This window comes from Mauremys mutica, chromosome 2 (assembly GCF_020497125.1).
Source record: "Mauremys mutica isolate MM-2020 ecotype Southern chromosome 2, ASM2049712v1, whole genome shotgun sequence".
NCBI classification, from domain to species: domain Eukaryota; kingdom Metazoa; phylum Chordata; order Testudines; family Geoemydidae; genus Mauremys; species Mauremys mutica.
Window position 1 is genome coordinate 108,011,605 of NC_059073.1, and position 19,496 is coordinate 108,031,100.

The 19,496-nt window shown below is 44.4% G+C and overlaps 1 long non-coding RNA gene across 1 annotated transcript in view; it reads right to left on the reverse strand.

Annotated features, from left to right (window-relative positions):
- Window positions 1–10,422: 10,422 nt before the first annotated feature.
- The window catches only part of LOC123365349, a 94,327-nt gene continuing 85,253 nt past the window's right edge, over window positions 10,423–19,496 (reverse strand). Inside the window, exon 3 of the long non-coding RNA XR_006577536.1 lies at window positions 10,423–10,958. This is a non-coding gene — a long non-coding RNA (uncharacterized LOC123365349). The remainder of the gene's footprint in view (window positions 10,959–19,496) is intronic.

The window sequence follows — 19,496 nt, forward strand, 5'->3', positions numbered from 1 at the left end:
CTACCTTCATGCCTCCAGCTTCCATCCCAGACACACCACATGATCCATCATCTACAGCCAAGTGCTGAGGTACAACCACATTTGCTCCAACACCTACAAGATCTTCACCAAGCATTCTCAAAACTACGATACCCGCACAAGGAAATAAGGAAATAAGGAAACAAATCAACAGAGCCAGACATGTACCCAGAAACCTCCTGCTGCAAGACAAGCCCAAGAAAGAAACCAACAGGACTCCACTGGCCATCACCTACAGTCCTCAGCTAAAATCTCTCCAACGCATCATCAGTGATCTACAACTCATCCTGGACAATGATCCCTCACTTTCACAGACCTTGGGAGGCAGGCCAGTCCTCGCCCACAGACAACCCGCCAACTTTAAGCATATTCTCACCAGCAAACACACACCGCACCATAGTAACTCTAACTCAGGAACCAATCCATGCAACAAACCTCGATGCCAACTCTTCCCACATATCTACACCAGCAACACCATCACAGGACCTAACCAGATCAGCTACAATATCACCGGTTCATTCACCTATACGTCCACTAATGTTATATATGCCATCATGTGCCAGCAATGCCCTTCTGCTATGTACATTGGCCAAACTGGACAGTCCCTATGGAAAAGGATAAATGGACACAAATCAGATATTAGGAATGGCAATATACAAAAACCACTTCAACCTCCTTGGACACACAGGAGAACACTTCAACCTCCTTGGACACACAATAGCAGATTTAAAGGTAGCCATCCTACAGCAAAAAAAACTTCAGGACCAGACTTCAAAGAGAAACTGCTGAGCTTCAGTTCATTTGCAAATTTGACACCATCAGTTTAGGATTAAACAAAGACTGTGAATGGCTAGCCAACTACAAAAGCAGTTTCTCCTCCCTTGGTGCTCACACCTCAACTGCTAGAAGAGGGCCTCATCCTCCCTGACTGAACTAACCTCGTTTTATCTCTAGACTGATTCTTGCCTGCATTTTTATAGCTGCCTCTGGAAATTTCCATTACATGCGTCTGACGAAGTGGGTATGCACCCGCGAAAGCTTATGCTCCAATAGATCTGTGAGTCTATAAGGTGCCACAGGACTCTTTGTTGCTTAGTTCAGAAATTGTTCCTAATTAGTTCAGCCCACACTGTGAAATCGCAGCAGAGTGGACAAGTACTTGTATATGTCAATTTAGACATCCCCATTCTGTTTCTTGCACCTTTTCCAACCTGCTAATTGCTTGTAAAAATGTAGGCTGTGGGAATCTTTTACTCAGGTTCTTCATACAGTATGCTGCTAATAGGCTGATTTTCATATTGCTAGCTGTTTTGGTGATGACATGATCAGCCACTGATAATTCAGATAGACCTGCAACATCTTATTTTGCATCTTTGGAGTGTGTGTGCGTGTGGGGGGGTGATGGGGATATGGAGGTGTCTGCATAATCTTATATTCAGGGACCGATTTAGTCTTGTGGGCATTGGGATCAAATGGAAGATTTTTCACCCCACACTCAATTGCTCTCTCCTTATTGGAGACTATAGTGATGCCTAACTGCATGCTCCTCTTATCAGTCAGTACTATAATGAGGTAAGGCACAGTAGAAAGCAGCCGTAGTTTCAGTAAATGGGCTGGGGTTGACTGGCCTGTACAAGCCTTTCCAAGAAAAACGAGGCTGCATTGGCAAGGAACAAAATTCAGTCTACACTCATTGCTAAGAGACATGGCAAAGACTCAAATTACAGCTGCATTCATGTGGCAGCGACTCCCTCAGTTCAACATTAGGCCTTTCACTGCTTCAGTTTGCTTTCTTCCCAATCAAGATACCACACCACTAGTGCCTTTCAGGTTAAATCTCCCCTTCTGAGGTCTGGTTTATTTACATGAAAACAACACTCAAAAGCAAACCTTTCAGCCTTCTTCCCTGGGCTCAGTTCATCCTTTCAATTCATAATAGGCTTTAGCATCCTTATAGCTCTCCTTCCAGGACTTCCCATTCCTTTTAGTCCTTCCAAGCTAAGCTTGCCCTCCTGCATTTCTCTCAGCTAATGCTTCTACCCTACTGCACCTTGCAGCTCTCTTCCCAGGCCCTGTGCCTGGGAACGCTGCCATTCATTTCTAACCTGCTCTCTCCCAATCCTCAGCTAACCACATGCAGGCCTCTTAAGTCACATGGTCCCTCATCAAGGACCTTCCTGATCCCTCAGTCCTATCAAGTGGGAAGCAATTCCCATAAAAGACTGGTCTTGGAACAAGCACTTGGTGCACTTGCGCTGTTATAATACACAACGTTCTGGGGAGTAGGAATTAGAATGATATATCTGACAATGTGGTCTGTTTAACCCCAATCATATCTTAAAGGCAGGTAGAGCAGGTTGGTGTTAATGTTTATAATAGAACAGAAAGCAAGATTAAGGGAGAGATTCCTTCCCCCAATCCAAATGCTTTGTGTCACTCAGATTAAAATTCTTCAGATTGGACGAGTGTTCTCTGTCAGAGCAGCTTCTTTGCTTCCCACTCCTGGTTGGCATGCATTGTGCTCTGGCTAGCCTTAACTGGAGGATGAGGATGGTCGCTTAGAGACCATCTTCACATGCTGTAGGTTAAAACACCCCCAAGACTGCTCTAACCTATACAGAAGCTGTGGTTGGAGGTATGCAACAACAAAAAGTAGACAGCTGTAACCTGCTGTGTGCTGCACTGAGTGGCTCTTGGTGCACAAAAGAATCTGGCCCGAATAGTGTGCTTGTCCTAAATAATGATTTTCCTTCTATCTTGGGATTTAGATAGGCAAGATAGCATCAAAGTAAAAAATGTACTGCAAATGGCTTTTATTTAAAACTTTTCAAATAAAGATGGAGCCATACAAACATAGTAACAGGAATATGCACCAACATTTTATTCTTATTTTGTGCAGTTCCTCGAAATTGCTACTTTGCTATTAATGCTTGTGTGGAGATAGCCAAGCATGCATTGGTTTTGTCATATCAGTCATGCTGCTGTTCAGCACTGAAGCAAGAAATTTGCCCATGGGGAATCAGCTAAGTTAGAGCTTATTTCATACTGCTGAGCCCGTATTATTTTATATCACTGCCACCATTCTCTGCAATGTCAGTGGTATAACATCTTGATAGATTTTTAAAACTTGTAGCCAAGACTGAGCTATTTTTGGCACAGCCTGACACGCTGACTGTTCCAGTGCTGCTGCCGATATCACTGCTGGGGTTTCTCTGCACAGGTGGGACTCTGGCTCAGAAGAGAAACTTCAGGGAGTTAAATAAAAATAAAAATGTCACATTTGGGGGAAATCCTGGTTATTTTTAACCATATATTTGGTTATAGGCTCTCTCAAGCTAAGCAAGGTCAGGCTGGGTCTGTACCTGGAAAAGAGACCTGTAAGAAAAATCGAGGCTGCTGCAGGGAGTGATTTTAAGCGATTCAGTAGGTGGCAAGCTTTCTTCTGGGAAAAGTGGCTAGGAAAAGTGCAAATATGGTAGCAGGGAGCACTGTGTTTTCTTGTAAAAACCAAGATCCTGACCACTTATGGTCAACAAAGAGCTACAAGTACCTTTTGGCAATAGTGGGAATGTTACCCAAAATGAAATTTGATCAGAACACTTGGATCAACACCAGTCTGTCTAATTACATGCTCAATTGTGGGTTTATTTGAGGAAAGCTGTTCTTGACTCCTTGACCTAAAAGGCTATGTAGTATTGTTGTGTGCTGTGAAACTATTGATTCACTTAGGTGGTTCTGGGGAAAGTGAGCCTACCATTTGTTCAACTCACAGTTAAAGTTTGTAAAACATTTGGAGATTTTTCTGGATGAAAGATGCTATTATATTATTGTCTGTCCATTGACTGCTTGTACTTCTTTGTGAGATTTTTTTTCTGTTTCCCATAAAACCTTTGCAGTTCATGTTTTAAAATCACCAAGCCAACACCCCTTCTCTTGCCGATTTTCCTTTGCATTTTAGTTATCACCCTTCAGCTAAAAATAAAATAAATAAAATGCATCAATGCAAATATCAGACTGTTTACATTTCTGCAAGCTGTGGTAATCACACTGTTTCTGAATCTTCCATTGCTTCACAACATTGCAAAATAGAGTTATATTGTTTAAAAATCTATTTTTCTATCCTAGCCCACAGGAGTGACAGTGAAGCAATCCCTACAGGAGAGATACTATGACCTTAGGGTACATCCAGTTCCTGCACGCGTTCTATAGCATTATATCAGGGGGAAGTCAAGCAGGGTGGGGATGCCTTGCGGTAAGGTTTCCTTTACCACAGGTTCCGTTCCCATGTGCCCTCTTATCCTTCTGGTTTCAGAAAAGAGAAGTAAACTCTGCTGTTGCAATTATTCAGAGAACTCACTCTATAGTGGCATCAAGTGTAGCAGAAAGTGGCAAATACAAGGACAATGGAATTTTTGTAAGGACTCTCAAAGCATTGCCGGAAAGTGAAAGTATAAATGTAATATTCCATATCATATAATACTTTATGCTTGAAAAACCCATTCACCATTCATATTGTATTTGAAAAAGCCATAAAAAGGGACAGGAGAAGGTACAAGGAGGGGTAAATGGACAAGCAAAAACAATGGGGACAAGCAGGGGGATTACATGTACACTTCAGGATGAGATGGTTATCTGCTAGTATCACACCGCAGTGTGAAAAAGCTGAGAAGAGAAAGAAGCCTGAATGAACGCCCCCCAGATTTGAATATCCAGTATTTGAGAAAGTTTGGATCCTAACTCTGCAGCTCAGAACCATCTCGAGGTGGGAGTTCAAAAATCACAAAACTTAATGTTTCCCTCTCTCTTTTTTAGGTCTGCCTACAAAACAGGTACAGGTTGAGCTTAGGTTTGTGCTGGCTTCTGTCAGTGTAGATCAGGGGTAGGCAACCTATAGCACACATGCCGAAGGCGGCACACGAGCTGATTTTTAGTGGCACTCACACTGCCTGGGTCCTGGCCATCGGTCTGGGGGGGGGGGGGGGGGGCGCTGCACTTTAATTTAATTTTAAATGAAGCTTCTTAAACATTTTAAAAACGGTATTTACTTTACATACAACAATAGTTTCATTATATATTATAGACTTATAGAAAGAGACCTTCTAAAAATGTTAAAATGTATTACTGGCATGCGAAACCTTAAAAGAGTGAATAAATGAAGACTCGGCACAGCACTTCTGAAAGGTTGCCAACCCCTGGTATAGACCCTAGAAAGTCTGATGGGGAGGAGTTGCAGTGCATGAAAGCGTCTGCATCTTTCTATCCGCCAATGGGTTTGTATGGGCCAGCCTAGCTCAGAGTTCACCGCTCTGGCCAAAGTAGGACGTAGAGAAATGAACACTCCCCTTGGTAGCTTCTGCTAGCAGGACTTCTGTGAAGCCTCAGCCAGAAAATGAAGCTACCTCCCCTGGCCTCCAGCACCTGAGGAAAACCCTAGTGTGTGGCAGCAGCAAAATTGTCCAACTAGGGCACAGGGGGTCCAGGGGACTCAGGAAGGGATAGTTTATATCTTCCATGCAGCTTCACTGAATCTGTCCCATTATTTACAAAATACATATAAACATTTTATGTACGTTTTTACATATTTCACTCCTTAAAAGTATAACCTTCAGATACATAAAACACAACAAAGTAAAACTCTGACTGGCAAGTTTCTGCACCAAAAGTTATACCATTTCATTAAAGCGTGTTCATTAAAAGCGCTGTTGCATGTCCAAACTGTCTTCCACTTGTGCCATTGTTATACTTATAAGAAGCACACAGGCGAAGGCAAAAACACTGCATTTATTGAAAATACAACAATTAGCATATGCTTTTTAGTCTCTCTCACACACACACACACACACACACACACACACCTGCCAGTTGATGTTTATAGTTACCAGTCTCTTGTAGCTCGAGTCTATATAATGGCCAGTTAGATTGAACATGAGTGAGGAGCTGGGCTCTTGTTGTCGCGATCCGGTGCTCCGAGGCTTTGCAGGACTGAACCATGGCAAAACACACCAGCTTTATAGTTGTAAACTCCCATTTGAGTCCATGCATTTTGCAATGTCATCCTGTAATCATTAGTCCTTAAGTGGTGTTATCATTTGATGGTTATTGTCAGGCTTCCCATCGTTATCTTCTATTAGTTGTCTCACCTTCAGGGGTGCCTGCCTCATCCTTGAGGTCGTCAATGCTGCTAACATGTTTAGCATCGGATACAATGGATGTTTTCTGATTGTCTCCTGGTTTTTCCAAGTTTTTCCACACCTGATCTTTTCCTGATGCATGCATTCCTCATTCACACAATCTCTTACAGAAACCTTCAAAGGTATACAGACAGCATTTTATATTCAACAGAATACATTGTAAATCGAGCCTTGCTAAATCTTATAACTTGAACAATTCACATTGGGGCTTCAGGCCCTCAACATTCCTTTAATCTCCTTAACATAGACTCAATACAAGATCCTGTCTCTTACTTACTAAAACCTTAAAACAAAGAAATATATATTTAAACAGCGTGCCTAATTTGTAATACATATAGGAAACCATAGTAGACATTATAACTTATCCTAAAACAAAAGGGTGACCATAATCAGTCATAAGGATTGTTCTGGTCTCTCATTCCTTTCTGCTATTCAAAAAGGGTGGCTGGCAGGATGAAATCAAATCATACATTAATTCTCATAGTACAATTATAAAATCCTGCTCCTACACCATAGCATGTCCACCTTGCGGCGCTTGCATTGCCAATGAGAGCAGTGCACTATGGGTAGCTATCCCACATTGCAGCTCTCCCCCTTCTACTGCTAGGTCTTGTGGGAAGGCGGAGGGGATCATGGTGCATTATGGGTCTGGGCTCAATGCCCCTTGATGCTCACTGCTTTCCGTCCCAGCATTCAATGTGCTTCCATCTTCAGTTCGCAGCATTTTTCAACGTCCCATAGTGCTTTCCCCGCCACATCTGTCTGCAGGAATGGACCCTGCACTGCTCTGCTAGCTCTCACTAGCACAGCACGAGTGGCAGTGGAGTTATTCTAAACATTACAAAGGCAACGGCAGTCACAGTTGCCTGACATGGTGTCCAAGCGGACAGCAACAACATTAGATTGCTTTTGGCATTCACAGAGGAGCTGAATGCTGTGGAACGTCGATTTAGGGCTCGGGAAACTAGCACAGAGTGCTGGGATTGGATAGTTATGCAAGTCTGGGATGATGCATAGTGGTTGCAGAACTTTCAGATGTGGAAAGCCACCTTCATAGAACTGTGTGCTGAGCTTGCCCCAGCCCTACAGTGCAAGGACTCCTGAATGAGAGCTGCCCTCTTGGTGGAGAAGAGCGTGGCAATCGCCATGTGGAAGCTGGCAACTCCAGACTGCTACCAGTCGGTCATGAACCAGTTTGGAGTGGGGAAGTCAAGCACTGGTGCTGTGTTAACACAAGTGTGCAAGGCCATTAATCACATCCTGCTGTGACTCTTGGCAACGTGCGTGACATTGTGGATGGTTTTGCAGACATGGGTTTCCCTAACTGTGGTGGGGCGATAGATGGGACACATATTCCAATTCTGGCACTGGACTACCTTGCAACCAAGTACATCAATCAGAAGGGGTACTTCTCTATGGTTTTGCAGGCACTTGTGGATCACCATGGGCGATTCCCTGACATTAACATGGGGTAGTCTGGAAAAGTGCATGACATACGTATCTTAAGGAACAATGGTCTGTACAGAAAGCTGCAAGCAGGGACTTTTCTCCAGACCAGAATATCACCATAGGGAAAGTAGAAATGCCCATAGTCATCTTGGGAGACCCATTGTCCCCCTTAATGCCATGGCTCATGAAGCCATACACGGGAAACCTAGATATCAGTGATGATGTTCGTCCATCGTTTTCGAAGAAGACCTTGACATCTAGCAGGTTGTGAGCTGTCCACAGTGTGTCTGCAGGTGGCTGATAAGGCCAATACGGGCACGAAATGTTCTGCCACATGTCGGGCAGACATGTGTGGGCACCACTGTTACTACATTTACAGCTCTGGCTTTACGGAGTGCTCGCTTCTCTTGTGCAATAGTTATCCTTCTGGCTTCAGATGTCTGGCAGCCTTGATGGATCAGCGTACGCCATGTCGATCGATCTTGTGCCAGAGTTTCCCAGGAGGTGATGTCAATATCCAGGGACTTAAGAGAGGCTTTCAGCGTGTCTTTATATCGCTTCTTTTGTCCCCCGTGCGATCGCTTTCCTTGAGACAGCTCACCATAAAAGAGCTGTTTGGGGATGCGATGGTCTGGCATCCTTACAACATGGTCTGCCCAGCGTGTCTGGGCTTTCATAAGCAGAGTATAAATTGATGGCAGGCCTGCTCTGGAGAGGACTTCTGTATCTGGCACCTTATCCTGCCACCGGATCCTCAGAAGTCTGCGGAGACAAGTCATGTGGAAGTGGTTCAGTTGCCTAGCGTGCCTCCTGTATACAGTCCAAGTCTCACTGGCATACATCAGGGTAGTTAGCACTACTGCTCGGTAGACTTTAAGCTTTGTAGCAAGGCTTATTCCACGGCGGTCCCACACGTTGGTCAACAGTCTGCCAAATGCAGAACTTGCCTTAGCGATTCTGCAGTTGACTTCGATGTCAATTGTCACTGCCCGAGAAAGGGTGCTGCCAAGGTATGTAAATTGGTCTACTGCTTGCAGCTTTTGTCCCTTCACTATGATGGTGGGCTCTTGGTGTTGGGCTTTCGGAGCTGGCTGGTGCATCACTTCGGTTTTCTTTATGTTGATGAGGAGGCTGAAGTTATCGCATGCTGCTGCGAATTTATCCATGCTAGCTTGCATTTCCTGCTCTGATCCAGCATTCAGGGCACAGTCGTCAGCAAAAAGAAGGTCTCTTAGCACAGTCTCCTTTATTTTGGTGACAGCCTGGAGTCTTCGCAGGTTGAACAGTTTCCCATCAGTCCTGTATCTCAGGCTGATTCCCAAGGAACTGTTCTGAAAGGCGTCTGACAGCATGGCTGAAAACATTATGCTGAACAGGGTCGGTGCCAACACACACCCTTGCTTGACGCCGTTTGTGACAGGAAAGGCCTCTGAAGCTTCTCCGTCGTCCAGAACACGAGCCGTCATGCCGTCGTGGAACTGACGTACCATCAGGATGAATCTGTCAGGGCACCCAAACTTCGACATGATGCGCCACAGACCTTCGCGACTGACAGTGTCAAAAGCCTTGGTAAGATCCACGAAGATGGTATACAGTTCACGATTCTGCTCTTGACACTTCTCTTGGAGCTGTCGAACTGCGAAGATCATGTCCACAGTGCCACGCTCTTTGCGGAAGCCGCACTGTGTCTCGGGTAGTAAACCCTGTTCCAGGTGGTCAATCAGGCGATTCAGCAACACTCGTGCAAGGATCTTACCTGCGCTAGAAAGCAGTGATATTCCTCTATGATTATCACAGACTTTTTGATTTCCTTTCCTCTTGTAGAGGTGTACGATGGACGCGTCTTTCAATTCCTGAGGAATGGACCCTTGATTCCAGAAGGACTGGAACAGCTGAGTGAGTTTGTCAACAAGCATTGCACCACCATCCTTATAGATTTCTGCTGGGATCGCATCAGATCCTGAGGCCTTGCCACTAGACAGCTGACTGATGGCCTGTAGGGTTTCAGTCTCTGATGGTGGAACGTCCAGGCTGTAATTAATATCCGCCTGGGGCATTCTGTCAATCGCCTCATTATTGATGGAAGATGGGCAGTTCAGTACGGATTGGAAATGCTCAGCCCAACGCTGTAAAATCAGAGTCTTCTCAGTAATGAGAGTTACACCATCTAAGTCCAGTAGAGGGGAACTCCCTGAAGGCCGAGGTCCGTACAAGGATCTAAGGGCTTCGTAGAACCGTTCGTAGGGCTTCGTAGAACACGGGAAACCTAGATATCAGTAAGGAGCGGTTCAACAACAGGCTGAGTAGGTGCAGAATGACCGTTGAATGTGCATTTGGCTACTTAAAGGCGCACTGGAGATGCCTATATGACAGGCTAGACCTGAGCAAGGAAAATATTCCAATGGTAATAACCGCGTGTTGTACACTGCATAATATTTGTGAAGGGAAGAGCGAACGGTTTTCTCAGGGGTGGATTGCTGAGGTAGACCGCCCGGCTGCTGATTTTGAGCAGCCAGATACCAGGCCTAGTTGGGGGCGCAACGTGGGGCAGTATGAATCGGGGATGCCTGGAAACAACACTTCCAACAAGAAAACCAGTAACGGTTGTTGCTATGCTTGGGACTGTAATGATTACTTAAACCTGGAAGCCTATGAAGCAACTGTGAATGTTAAGGCCTAGGATTCAATGCAAGGGACTAATAAAAGTGTTAATTTGCATGGTGCCATGAGGTATCATCCCTTGTGGGAAAATAAAGAAAGAGTATTAATAAAAACACTGCTTTTATTGACAGAAAAACCACACCAACACACAGACACACACAGCCATCTACACAGTTGCAGGGGGGGGATGGAATTCAGAAGGGGGATGACTTTCATAGTTGAGTATAGGTCCAGCTTTCGTTGGAACAGCTGTCTGTGGGGGTGGAGTGTAGAGGAAAGCGCAAAGTGCCAGAAGGTGGAAAGGAATGCGCAGGGGGAGTTTGGGGAGTGCATGGGAAAGAGTTTACAATGCTGTGAAGGAGAGGACGGGCATGCATCTGCTCAGTCTGCAATGTTATGAGAGTCTGGAGCATGTCGGTTTGACAATCCATAACTTTAAATCAGCCTCTCTGTGGCATCCCTCTTGTAAGTATCCTTCTCTTTCCTGCTTTTCACTTTCCCTCCACTTCTTGTGTTCAGTGTTTTCAGCCTCTGACTGTTGCAGCACGATCTGGAACATATCTTCCTTGGTCCGTCTCAGCCAGTTTCCTATCTTGCACAGATGCTCTGCTGCTGTAGGGCTGTTTCTCAAGGTGAAATCTGGAAACATATTGTTCACCATAAACAGTAGAGCTATTTTCAGGTACACACAGAGCATTGAAACAGTAACATTAACACACTGCTGGTAACATACCTATCACTTTCTCAGTGACCCTAGGCGAGCACATATGAGGCAGAAGACCCCAAGTATGGTGAGTGAACTCCGGGGCAAGGGCATTTTTATTGCACTGAAGCAATCTGAAAAGGTTGCAGGTCACTTAAGGGGTGGCAACACTCTAAACTGTATTACCATTTTCCACAGGCGGTGGTCACTATGAAAGATATCTCAGTTCTGAGGGTAAGCAGGGAAGCAAGGGAGCATCTGCTACACGCTTGTGGCTTCCGCCCCGGTCCCTATGTTGCTCGCCTGTGTGCAGCTTTGATCCCTGCCCAAGTGATTGCAGAGTGGCGTGGGAAAGTGTCTCTTTCAATGGGGGAAGGAACAAGGCAGCTCTGCGAAGGAACCTCTGGCAGAGGATTGTTGAGTACCTCAAGGAAAGTTTCCTAGAGGTCTCTGTGGAAAATTCCCATGAAATCTCAGAGTGCATAAACTCCCTGTTCTGCTGAACTGCCTAGCTGTGCGGGGAAATTCCCAGCACATACAAGCAAAGCCAGCCTTCCACATGTCTCTGCCCTCAACCCACTTCAGAACTTCACAAAGCAAAACCACTTCCAGGGGTCTGCTCTCCTGCTTCTGTCTCACCTGAGAGCGACTGCAGAGACTGGCTAGACACTTCTGGAGTACAGAACTGCTCTGACTGGACGCATCATGGGGTTCTCCATCTTCAGACTCCACCTCTTCATCAATGACTTCCTCCTCTGGGTTAGGTACACTTTCCACTAGCTCCAGACCCACTGAAATATCCATGGTGCTTTTTGCAGTGGAGGTAAGGTCACGAGCTAGGATACCATCCAACTCCTTATAAAAATGGCAGGTCTGGAGTACAGCACCAGAGCGACAGTTTTCCTCCCCTGCCTTGTGGTACACTTTCCTCAGCTCCTTTACTTTTGCTCGGCACTGCAGTGTGACCCAGTCATATCCCTTTTCCTGTAAGCTGCATGCAATCCGGCCATAGGTATCAAAATTCTTATGGCTTGTGCGCAGCTGGGACTGTTCATAGCTCTGGCACCTCTGGGCTTACTGCATCAATTATGAATGTAAAAAAATTGCTTGGGTCCTGGCACCTCTTTCATTATAAATTAAGCAAGGAACACAGACCACTCCTCCCATCAGGCACTGAGGCACCATAGGGAGATACAATTTAACATGGAACTGATTAGAAATGAAATGTTTTGACATTTCCAAATTAATTTGGTGAAACTTCTTGTTCCGTGAAAAGTTTTGATATTGCTACTTTTCATCACAATTTGAGGTAAGAACAAATGTCAAAATATCAATGTGTGCTCAGCTCTGCTATTCAGTACTAATTAGCTAATAGTCAATACTGAATGTTGGTTTAGTCAAAGTGAATAATTACAAAATATTTCTTCCTCACATTTTCCCTGGCTTGGCAAGTGGCTTCTCTGAAAGAGGCTGGAACTTCCCCAACAAGACCAGGCTCATAGCTGGAGAGCCCAGTCCTCCATCACTGGAGTCAGGTGGCCTTGTCTACACTGGGAAAACACGTGAGAAAAACATTAACTAACATCATACTAAACTTGATTTTTTTTTCCTGGGTGGAATCTGATTAACTATGATCAGCTAAGACATATTTAAACGCAACTGGTCCCCATCTGCATGAGATGCTGTCATTTCTAACATCATGTTTGCCCTAGCACCCTTTCTAACATGGTGCATCTTTCCAATGCATTCACAGCAAATGGGAGTTTTCCCATTGACTTCAATTAGAGCAGGGTCAAGTTCTTAGAGGTTTTCTGGATCTGAGAGTTCTAACTGCTGATATGACACTCAAAATATTGGTCACACAGGAGTTTTGAATTACCTACTGAAATGAATGCTCACTTGTGGCTATATTATACTATCTCACAGAGGCTGATGTGACAGGTCTCTTTTTCAATAGGTTGCAGAAGGAATGAGAAACAAAAGCAAACAGAGTTAAGGTTGCTAAAGGAGAGCTTTTCTATAAGCTGCTTTCTATTACTTCTCTGATCCACGCTCCCCACCCTTGTTTTTAACACTTCACTGGTCACCCTTCACTTTTTGTTTACAGGCTGTTTGAGGATGGGCGGTAACTTTCTGTGATAACAGGCATCAGATGTGGTTATGTCGAAGAAAAATGAGTCTTTTGGTAATTGCTGACAGGAAGGGAGTGCACTGAGTTAACCAACAGGTGACAATAAAAGTAACAAAGTTTGTAAACGTATCAAAGAGAAAGATATAAAATACTTCTTGAGTAGGGAGGGAACGAGAAAAGTTGCTGCTTCAAAAGGAAGGGAGGGGGCAGCTGTTTTAGCTTAGATGCTTGAGATCAGAAAAAAAGCAAATAAATTGGTCTGCAAAAATCCCAAATACAAAACAGCCAAAGAAGGGGGCAGGGAGAACAGGAGATAGAGCAGAACCACTGCAGTGTTATGTAGATCATTTCCCACATTAAAGCATTTCATCTTGAATAAAGAGGTCTGATTTTCCTTTTGAGACAGGTTTCTGCGAGAAACTTCACAAGCCAGTGATGATGTTGTACATGATCCTGTCATTTAAGGGAAGACAGTGTGGCAAATGAGAACAAATCAAAAAGACTTTTCTTTGTGTGTTTGAAGTGGAAGTTGAGTCATTATCATTCATCACCAGGCTAGTTAGTGCTCATTCGGGTGACAGTTATTTTCTGGAAAGAAAACAGCTTTTGATGCCTTTTAATTCCTGAAAATAAAAGAAAAAAGGGCTGTCAACGTAACAGGCATCCGGATGGGGCGATTGAAAACCGTGCACAAGGAAATAACTTTAAATCCTAGGGGAAATGTAGTACGAAAGGAAAGGGCTACAATAACCAGGACAGTTTTCCTTGTTCCTTAGTGTTTCAGAAACTTTGTTAAATGGCTAAAACTTTCTATGCTGAATTTATAAATGAGACACATAGACAGGGCAATACACAGAAGTTAGCATCTTTTTATAGGGTATTTTCTCCTGTTATTTCCTTTTAGGGGAGCTGTGTATTTTGAATAATCCCGTGTATGACATCACTAATCTTGGGGTTTATTTGAATCAAACACAGAAACCTGAGTATAAAAGTGCAAGACTCTTTTGCCCTACATTAGTCCTTATAGGATGAAGTCCTGGCCTCATTAAATTCAGTGGGGCCCCCAGGAGTACGTCTACACTGCAACTGGGAGTGAATCTCCCAGTCCGGCAAGACAGATGCCTGCTGGCAGCACTTGAGTGAGCTTTCTAAAATTAGTAGTATGGAAGTTGCAGCTCAGGCAGTGGCTCGAGCCTGAGTCCAAGCCTGTGCCAGACTCCCTGGGTCTGAAGCTGGGTGGCTAGTCCAAGCCACCTCCCATTCTGCAACATCTACACTGCTATTTTTAGTGTGCCAGCTCCAGCTGAGCTAGCACTAATCTGTCTACCCAGGCTAGGAGGCACACTCCCAGCTGCAGTGTAGACATACCCTTAGGGCTTGGCTACACTTACAGTTTGCAGCGCTGGTAGTTTGCAGCGCTAGTCATCCAGCTGTGTAGGAGCAGCGCTGGTGTGTGGCCACACTCACAGCTACCAGCGCTGGTGTGTGGCCACATTTGCAGCATTTCCAGCGCTGTTGGGAGTGATGCATTATGGGCAGCTATCCCAGCATTCAAGTGGCCGCAACGTGCTTTTCAAAAGAGGGGGGTGGAGTGGGGTCTAGTGTGACAGGGAGCGGGGGGAAAGAGAGAGTGGATTTTTGGAGCCAACACTGTGTGTTAGCTTCCTGACTTGAAAAATCAGAACATTTTTCCGACCCCTTAGTCTTAACTCTTAATTGCAAACAGCATGTAGGCAACACGACTCCCCGCTGTTTCCCTGCCTGCCTCTCATTTGATTGTTTACAGCCAAGTACAGATGATCACAGCAAACAGGAGCTGTGTTTGTTTTTTAGATAGCAGCAGCAACGGAGGAGCTCCACAGAGCTCGTTCACAACAGGGAGGAGGATCTCATTTGATTGTTCACAGATTGATCACAGCAAACAGGAGCTGATAAGCAGCTCCGGTAGAAACGGAGCGAAACGGAGCTCCTCCGGAGGTTCACAACAAAACAAAGAGAGGCTGCATAACAAAACAAAGGGAGTAATTTAGTTTAAAGCATTCTGGGATATCTCCTTATTCCCTGGAGGCCAATAAAAGCGCTGGTGTGTGTCCACACTTGATGAGCAGCGCTGGATCACCAGCGCTGCAATCGCTACACCCCAACCTGGCCAGGTGTACAGCCAGCGCTGCAGCCAGGGAGTTGCAGCGCTGGATGTGCCTTGCAGGTGTGGACAGTTACTAATTGCAGCGCTGGAAAGCCTCTACCAGCGCTGCAACTTGCAAGTGTAGCCAAGCCCTTAGTGTTAAAGGGAGATGATAAGGCAAGAGAGTTGCCTTAGCTGGCGGATTTTAATTCTCAAATCCAGATGTGGTTCTGGGAGTTCTGCCACAGAACTTCTGTTTTTAAACAAATAGCTGCAATCCAGGAAGCATTTTAATTTATAGAAATAAATGTGCACCATTCCCTTCTGCTCTTCACCATTTCTGTTTCTCCTTCACTTCTTCACCCTTTGTTTTTTTCTCTCCTTCCACCCATCATGGTAGCTCAGCTGATTTGATCCTCCTATCACTCCTACTACTTCCTGAACATAATCTGTTCCTCTGGAGGCAGCATTTAGAAGTGCTGTGGATTTTCTCCTGCTAATCCTTTCTCTTGGCGGTAGCTTCTCTTTCCCCAAAACTGATTTCTTCCCCCTGCAGCTGCACTTCATGTCACTTTTCCTATTCTCACATCTCTCTGCTGCTGATATTGTGCTGATTTATTTTCTTGTTCCTCCCAATCCCACCCTCCGTTGCTCTTCTACTTGTCTTCCCACAACGTTGCCTCCTTCCTTCTTCTGTGTATTATTTGTATTACAGTGGTACCTAGAGGCGCCAACTGAGATCAGAGATCAAGCCCCACTGTGCTAGACATTGTAGAAATACATAATAAAAGACAGTCCCTGCCCTGAAGAAATTATAACATCAGGGCCTGTCTGCACAGGGTGTTTAGTCCAGACTAATTCGAGTTAGTGCAGATTGAAAATGCCGGTGAAACAAATCCTTAAATCCCTAAACTTCCTACTTGCTGTGAATTTTGGAGTCTTCTTTTCAATGTGTACTAAATTTGATGCAAATTGAATTAGTGCAGATTGCGGTTCATGTGGACACACTGCTGCTGCTCATTACTTTGGTAGTCCTCCAATGGTTACCGCCCCCCACAGTGCTTTGTGGGCATCCAGGAGTGACCTGTGTGCCCTCCCCTGCTTTGGGGTCAAGTTGACCAGATGTCCCCTCCCCCATTTAAAAACTGGCACAGGGCCAAGATTGGCCCATTTGCTGCTGGATTCCAATGTATCAGCATTGCAATATTACTACTCCAGATTTCTCACAACATGCATCGAGCAGCCTCTTGGAGCCATGGTGAGATCTTTGGTCTCCTCACCATGTGGGAGACGTGACAATGCAGGCAGCTCTGGTGATCAACCACTGCAATAAAAAATATACTGTTCAAGGAGATCTCAAAGTAGATGGCCAGAACGGATCATAACTGGGGTGCCTATCAATGCAATATAAAGAACAGACAGCTAAGAAAAATATTCAGAGCAACCAGCAATGACCTGTCCATTTTATGAAGAGCTGGATGGGATTTTTTACCTAATACCCTTATGGAGACTTGAGCCCCTGATGGTGAGCAAGAGTCACTGGAAGATGAGGACAGTGAAGGGTCTCATCAAAACCCAGAACCTAGAGGGTGGCTGTAGAGGAAGCCAGCCTGATTCCCAGCCTGCCACATAGGAGGTAGATCCTGCCAAGAGGTTCTTAGAAAATAAGTATGTATCTTCTGTCAGTACAATTTATTATTATGCTACATTGCTGTGCTAACTTCCATTCTGGGTGCCCAAGGGTTGCTGCCATTTTGGGCAGATGTGAGCAAAGATCTCTGTTTCATGTTTTTACAATCACTATGAGCAAAATTTATAATGTGTTTTTTTTCAAGCTTTATTTTTGTCTGAGATGTACTGGCGTAACTTGTGCAATTGAAACCATTGAAAAGTCACATAAAACCTGCAGTGCCTGCATGGTACACTGAAGAATTTATTTTCACAGAAATATAAAAGCACAATCACAAGACAAAATAAAGAGTGCAATAACATGCCACTTCTACCATGCGTAAAAGCAACAATGTGCTTTAAAATAGGGAATAATAATCACTACTGCACTCACATTTGCTCATAACTCACCTACTGGATGGTGAAGTGAATGAATTGCTATTTAGTGTTTTTGTCATTAAAGGGTATGGCAGAATGGTACAGCCACTATACTAGCAAGATGAAAGTCAATTGGCATCACTGTCCTTGAAAGAATAATAAGTCCTAATAGCAAAAATAAATAAATAAATAAATGTGGGAGATTACTTCTCTAAGTCTCCAGTCCTGAAAACTGAGACATGAATAATTGTACTCATGTGAGTAGTCCCACTGAAGTCAGTAGGACTATTCAAGTGTATACACTTAAGCACGAGTTTTCTTCTATCAGGCAGAAACTTACAAGGCAAGAGGATAGTCAGTCAGTCAGGCAGGCATAGGATTCTCACAGACTCCAGGAGTAAATCTACTAGCTTCAATAATTCCAATATGAGAGAGGTGATGTGGCAGATATAAAAATCAGAAAAATCGTCAGGGTTGAGTTTTACATTGAAATATTTCTGATATTCAACTCTAAATGAGATTTGACTTTCGGCTTTATCGGTGTTCTAATTTTGTACCCCTGCTCAGAGCATTAAGTTGGTTAGTATCTTAGGATGGTGATGCACCACAAGTGGTGACTCAGGGGAGCTTAACTATGAGGACAGTATGTCCCCACGGTACAGCCACCGATGCATTCTTGTTAATGAGATGGTGACTACAGCTGAGTTCAGTGTTAACTATATCTATTCAGCAGGTACTAATTTTCAAACGCAAGGAAAAACTGTTATCAGTCTTAATATGCTAATTTTAAAAGTGTCCACTGAACACATGACACTCATAAAGCCTGGTGGTATACTCTAGTTGAATTGTCCCTGTAGTGAAGCTGAACTTTTCTATAGAAAGATGAATGCAAATTACTCCCTGGTTCTGTCATTGCCACCAACAAACATTCACATTCATATGCAAAAACACCCCCCCACTCATCTTTTAAATTACATGCATGCTGGACAATGTTGCTTTAGAACAGTATTCACTGCAATCAGGCTATGAATGCAGTCTGCATTCTGATCTGAGTCTGTTCTGTCTGCATCTCCCCTCTAGGTTTCTTCTCTCTCGCAAAAAGAAACACCCCACCTCAAACCCAGTCTCAAAGGCTATGGCTAAAAACAAGAAGCCTTATTCATATGAATGAGGCTGTTTTTGTAAGTGCAAATGCGGAAGCTGCCACCACCAAAATGTTTAGGAAACTGGTGAAAGGAAATAGCCTTCTTGTAGCCTAGAAACTAATTCAAGCATTCAGCTCTGTAGCAGCTACCTCTGGCTGAGCTGTGGCCACGATGCAGCACCTAGAGGAAGATCTGACTATCCTTGGAGAAGCAGATGATATCTTCTGTGAAGGTAAAGAACCTTTTATTAAGTAGATCTTTTTAATACATGGATTGAAGACAGGTTTGTACTTGGCTTGTATTCTGTTTCTTTGGTAAAAGTTGAAGTTCTCCACCGGCTCAGGACAGCCACTAGGGCTCACAGTGATAGGGTTGAAAAAGACTTGCTTTCTCTCAGTAAAATAATGGGAACAAAAGCTTTCTGGGTGCAAGATAGTGAGTGAGATTCATATTAACTAGGCAGACAGGTTACACAGCGAGGGTGTTAGCTCAAAAGGGAAAGCAAAGGCGGAGCTACATACAAAAGAGCATCCCCTTTGATCTAAAAAGTTACACTTTGCAAAATAAGCTAATACAAAGGGGCCTGTGTTCAGTGATCGACACTGTGGGCCTGATTCACCATGGCCATAAGGCTTGTGCTGTCACTGGCACCAGTGCAAAAGGCTACTAAAAGAGAATGGAAATGTTTTACGTCCACTTCGCACTCACTCTCCGTTGCTGTAAAGGATTATACCAGGTGGAGGCCAATGAGAATCAGGTCCACAGTCTCTCTCTCTTCTCCCACCACTCCCCACTGGCTTAGACACAAAGGGCTTGATCCCGCAAGCCCTCCCTGCACACAACTCCTGTTGTCTTCCATTGGAGTTCAACTAGGGTGACCAGACAGCAAGTGTGAAAAACCGGGACGGGGGTGGGGGGTAATAGGAACCTATATAAGAAAAAGACCCAAAAATCAGGACTGTCCCTATAAAATCGGGACATCTGGTCACCCTAAGTTCAACGCACAGAGGGTTTGCAGGATTGATCT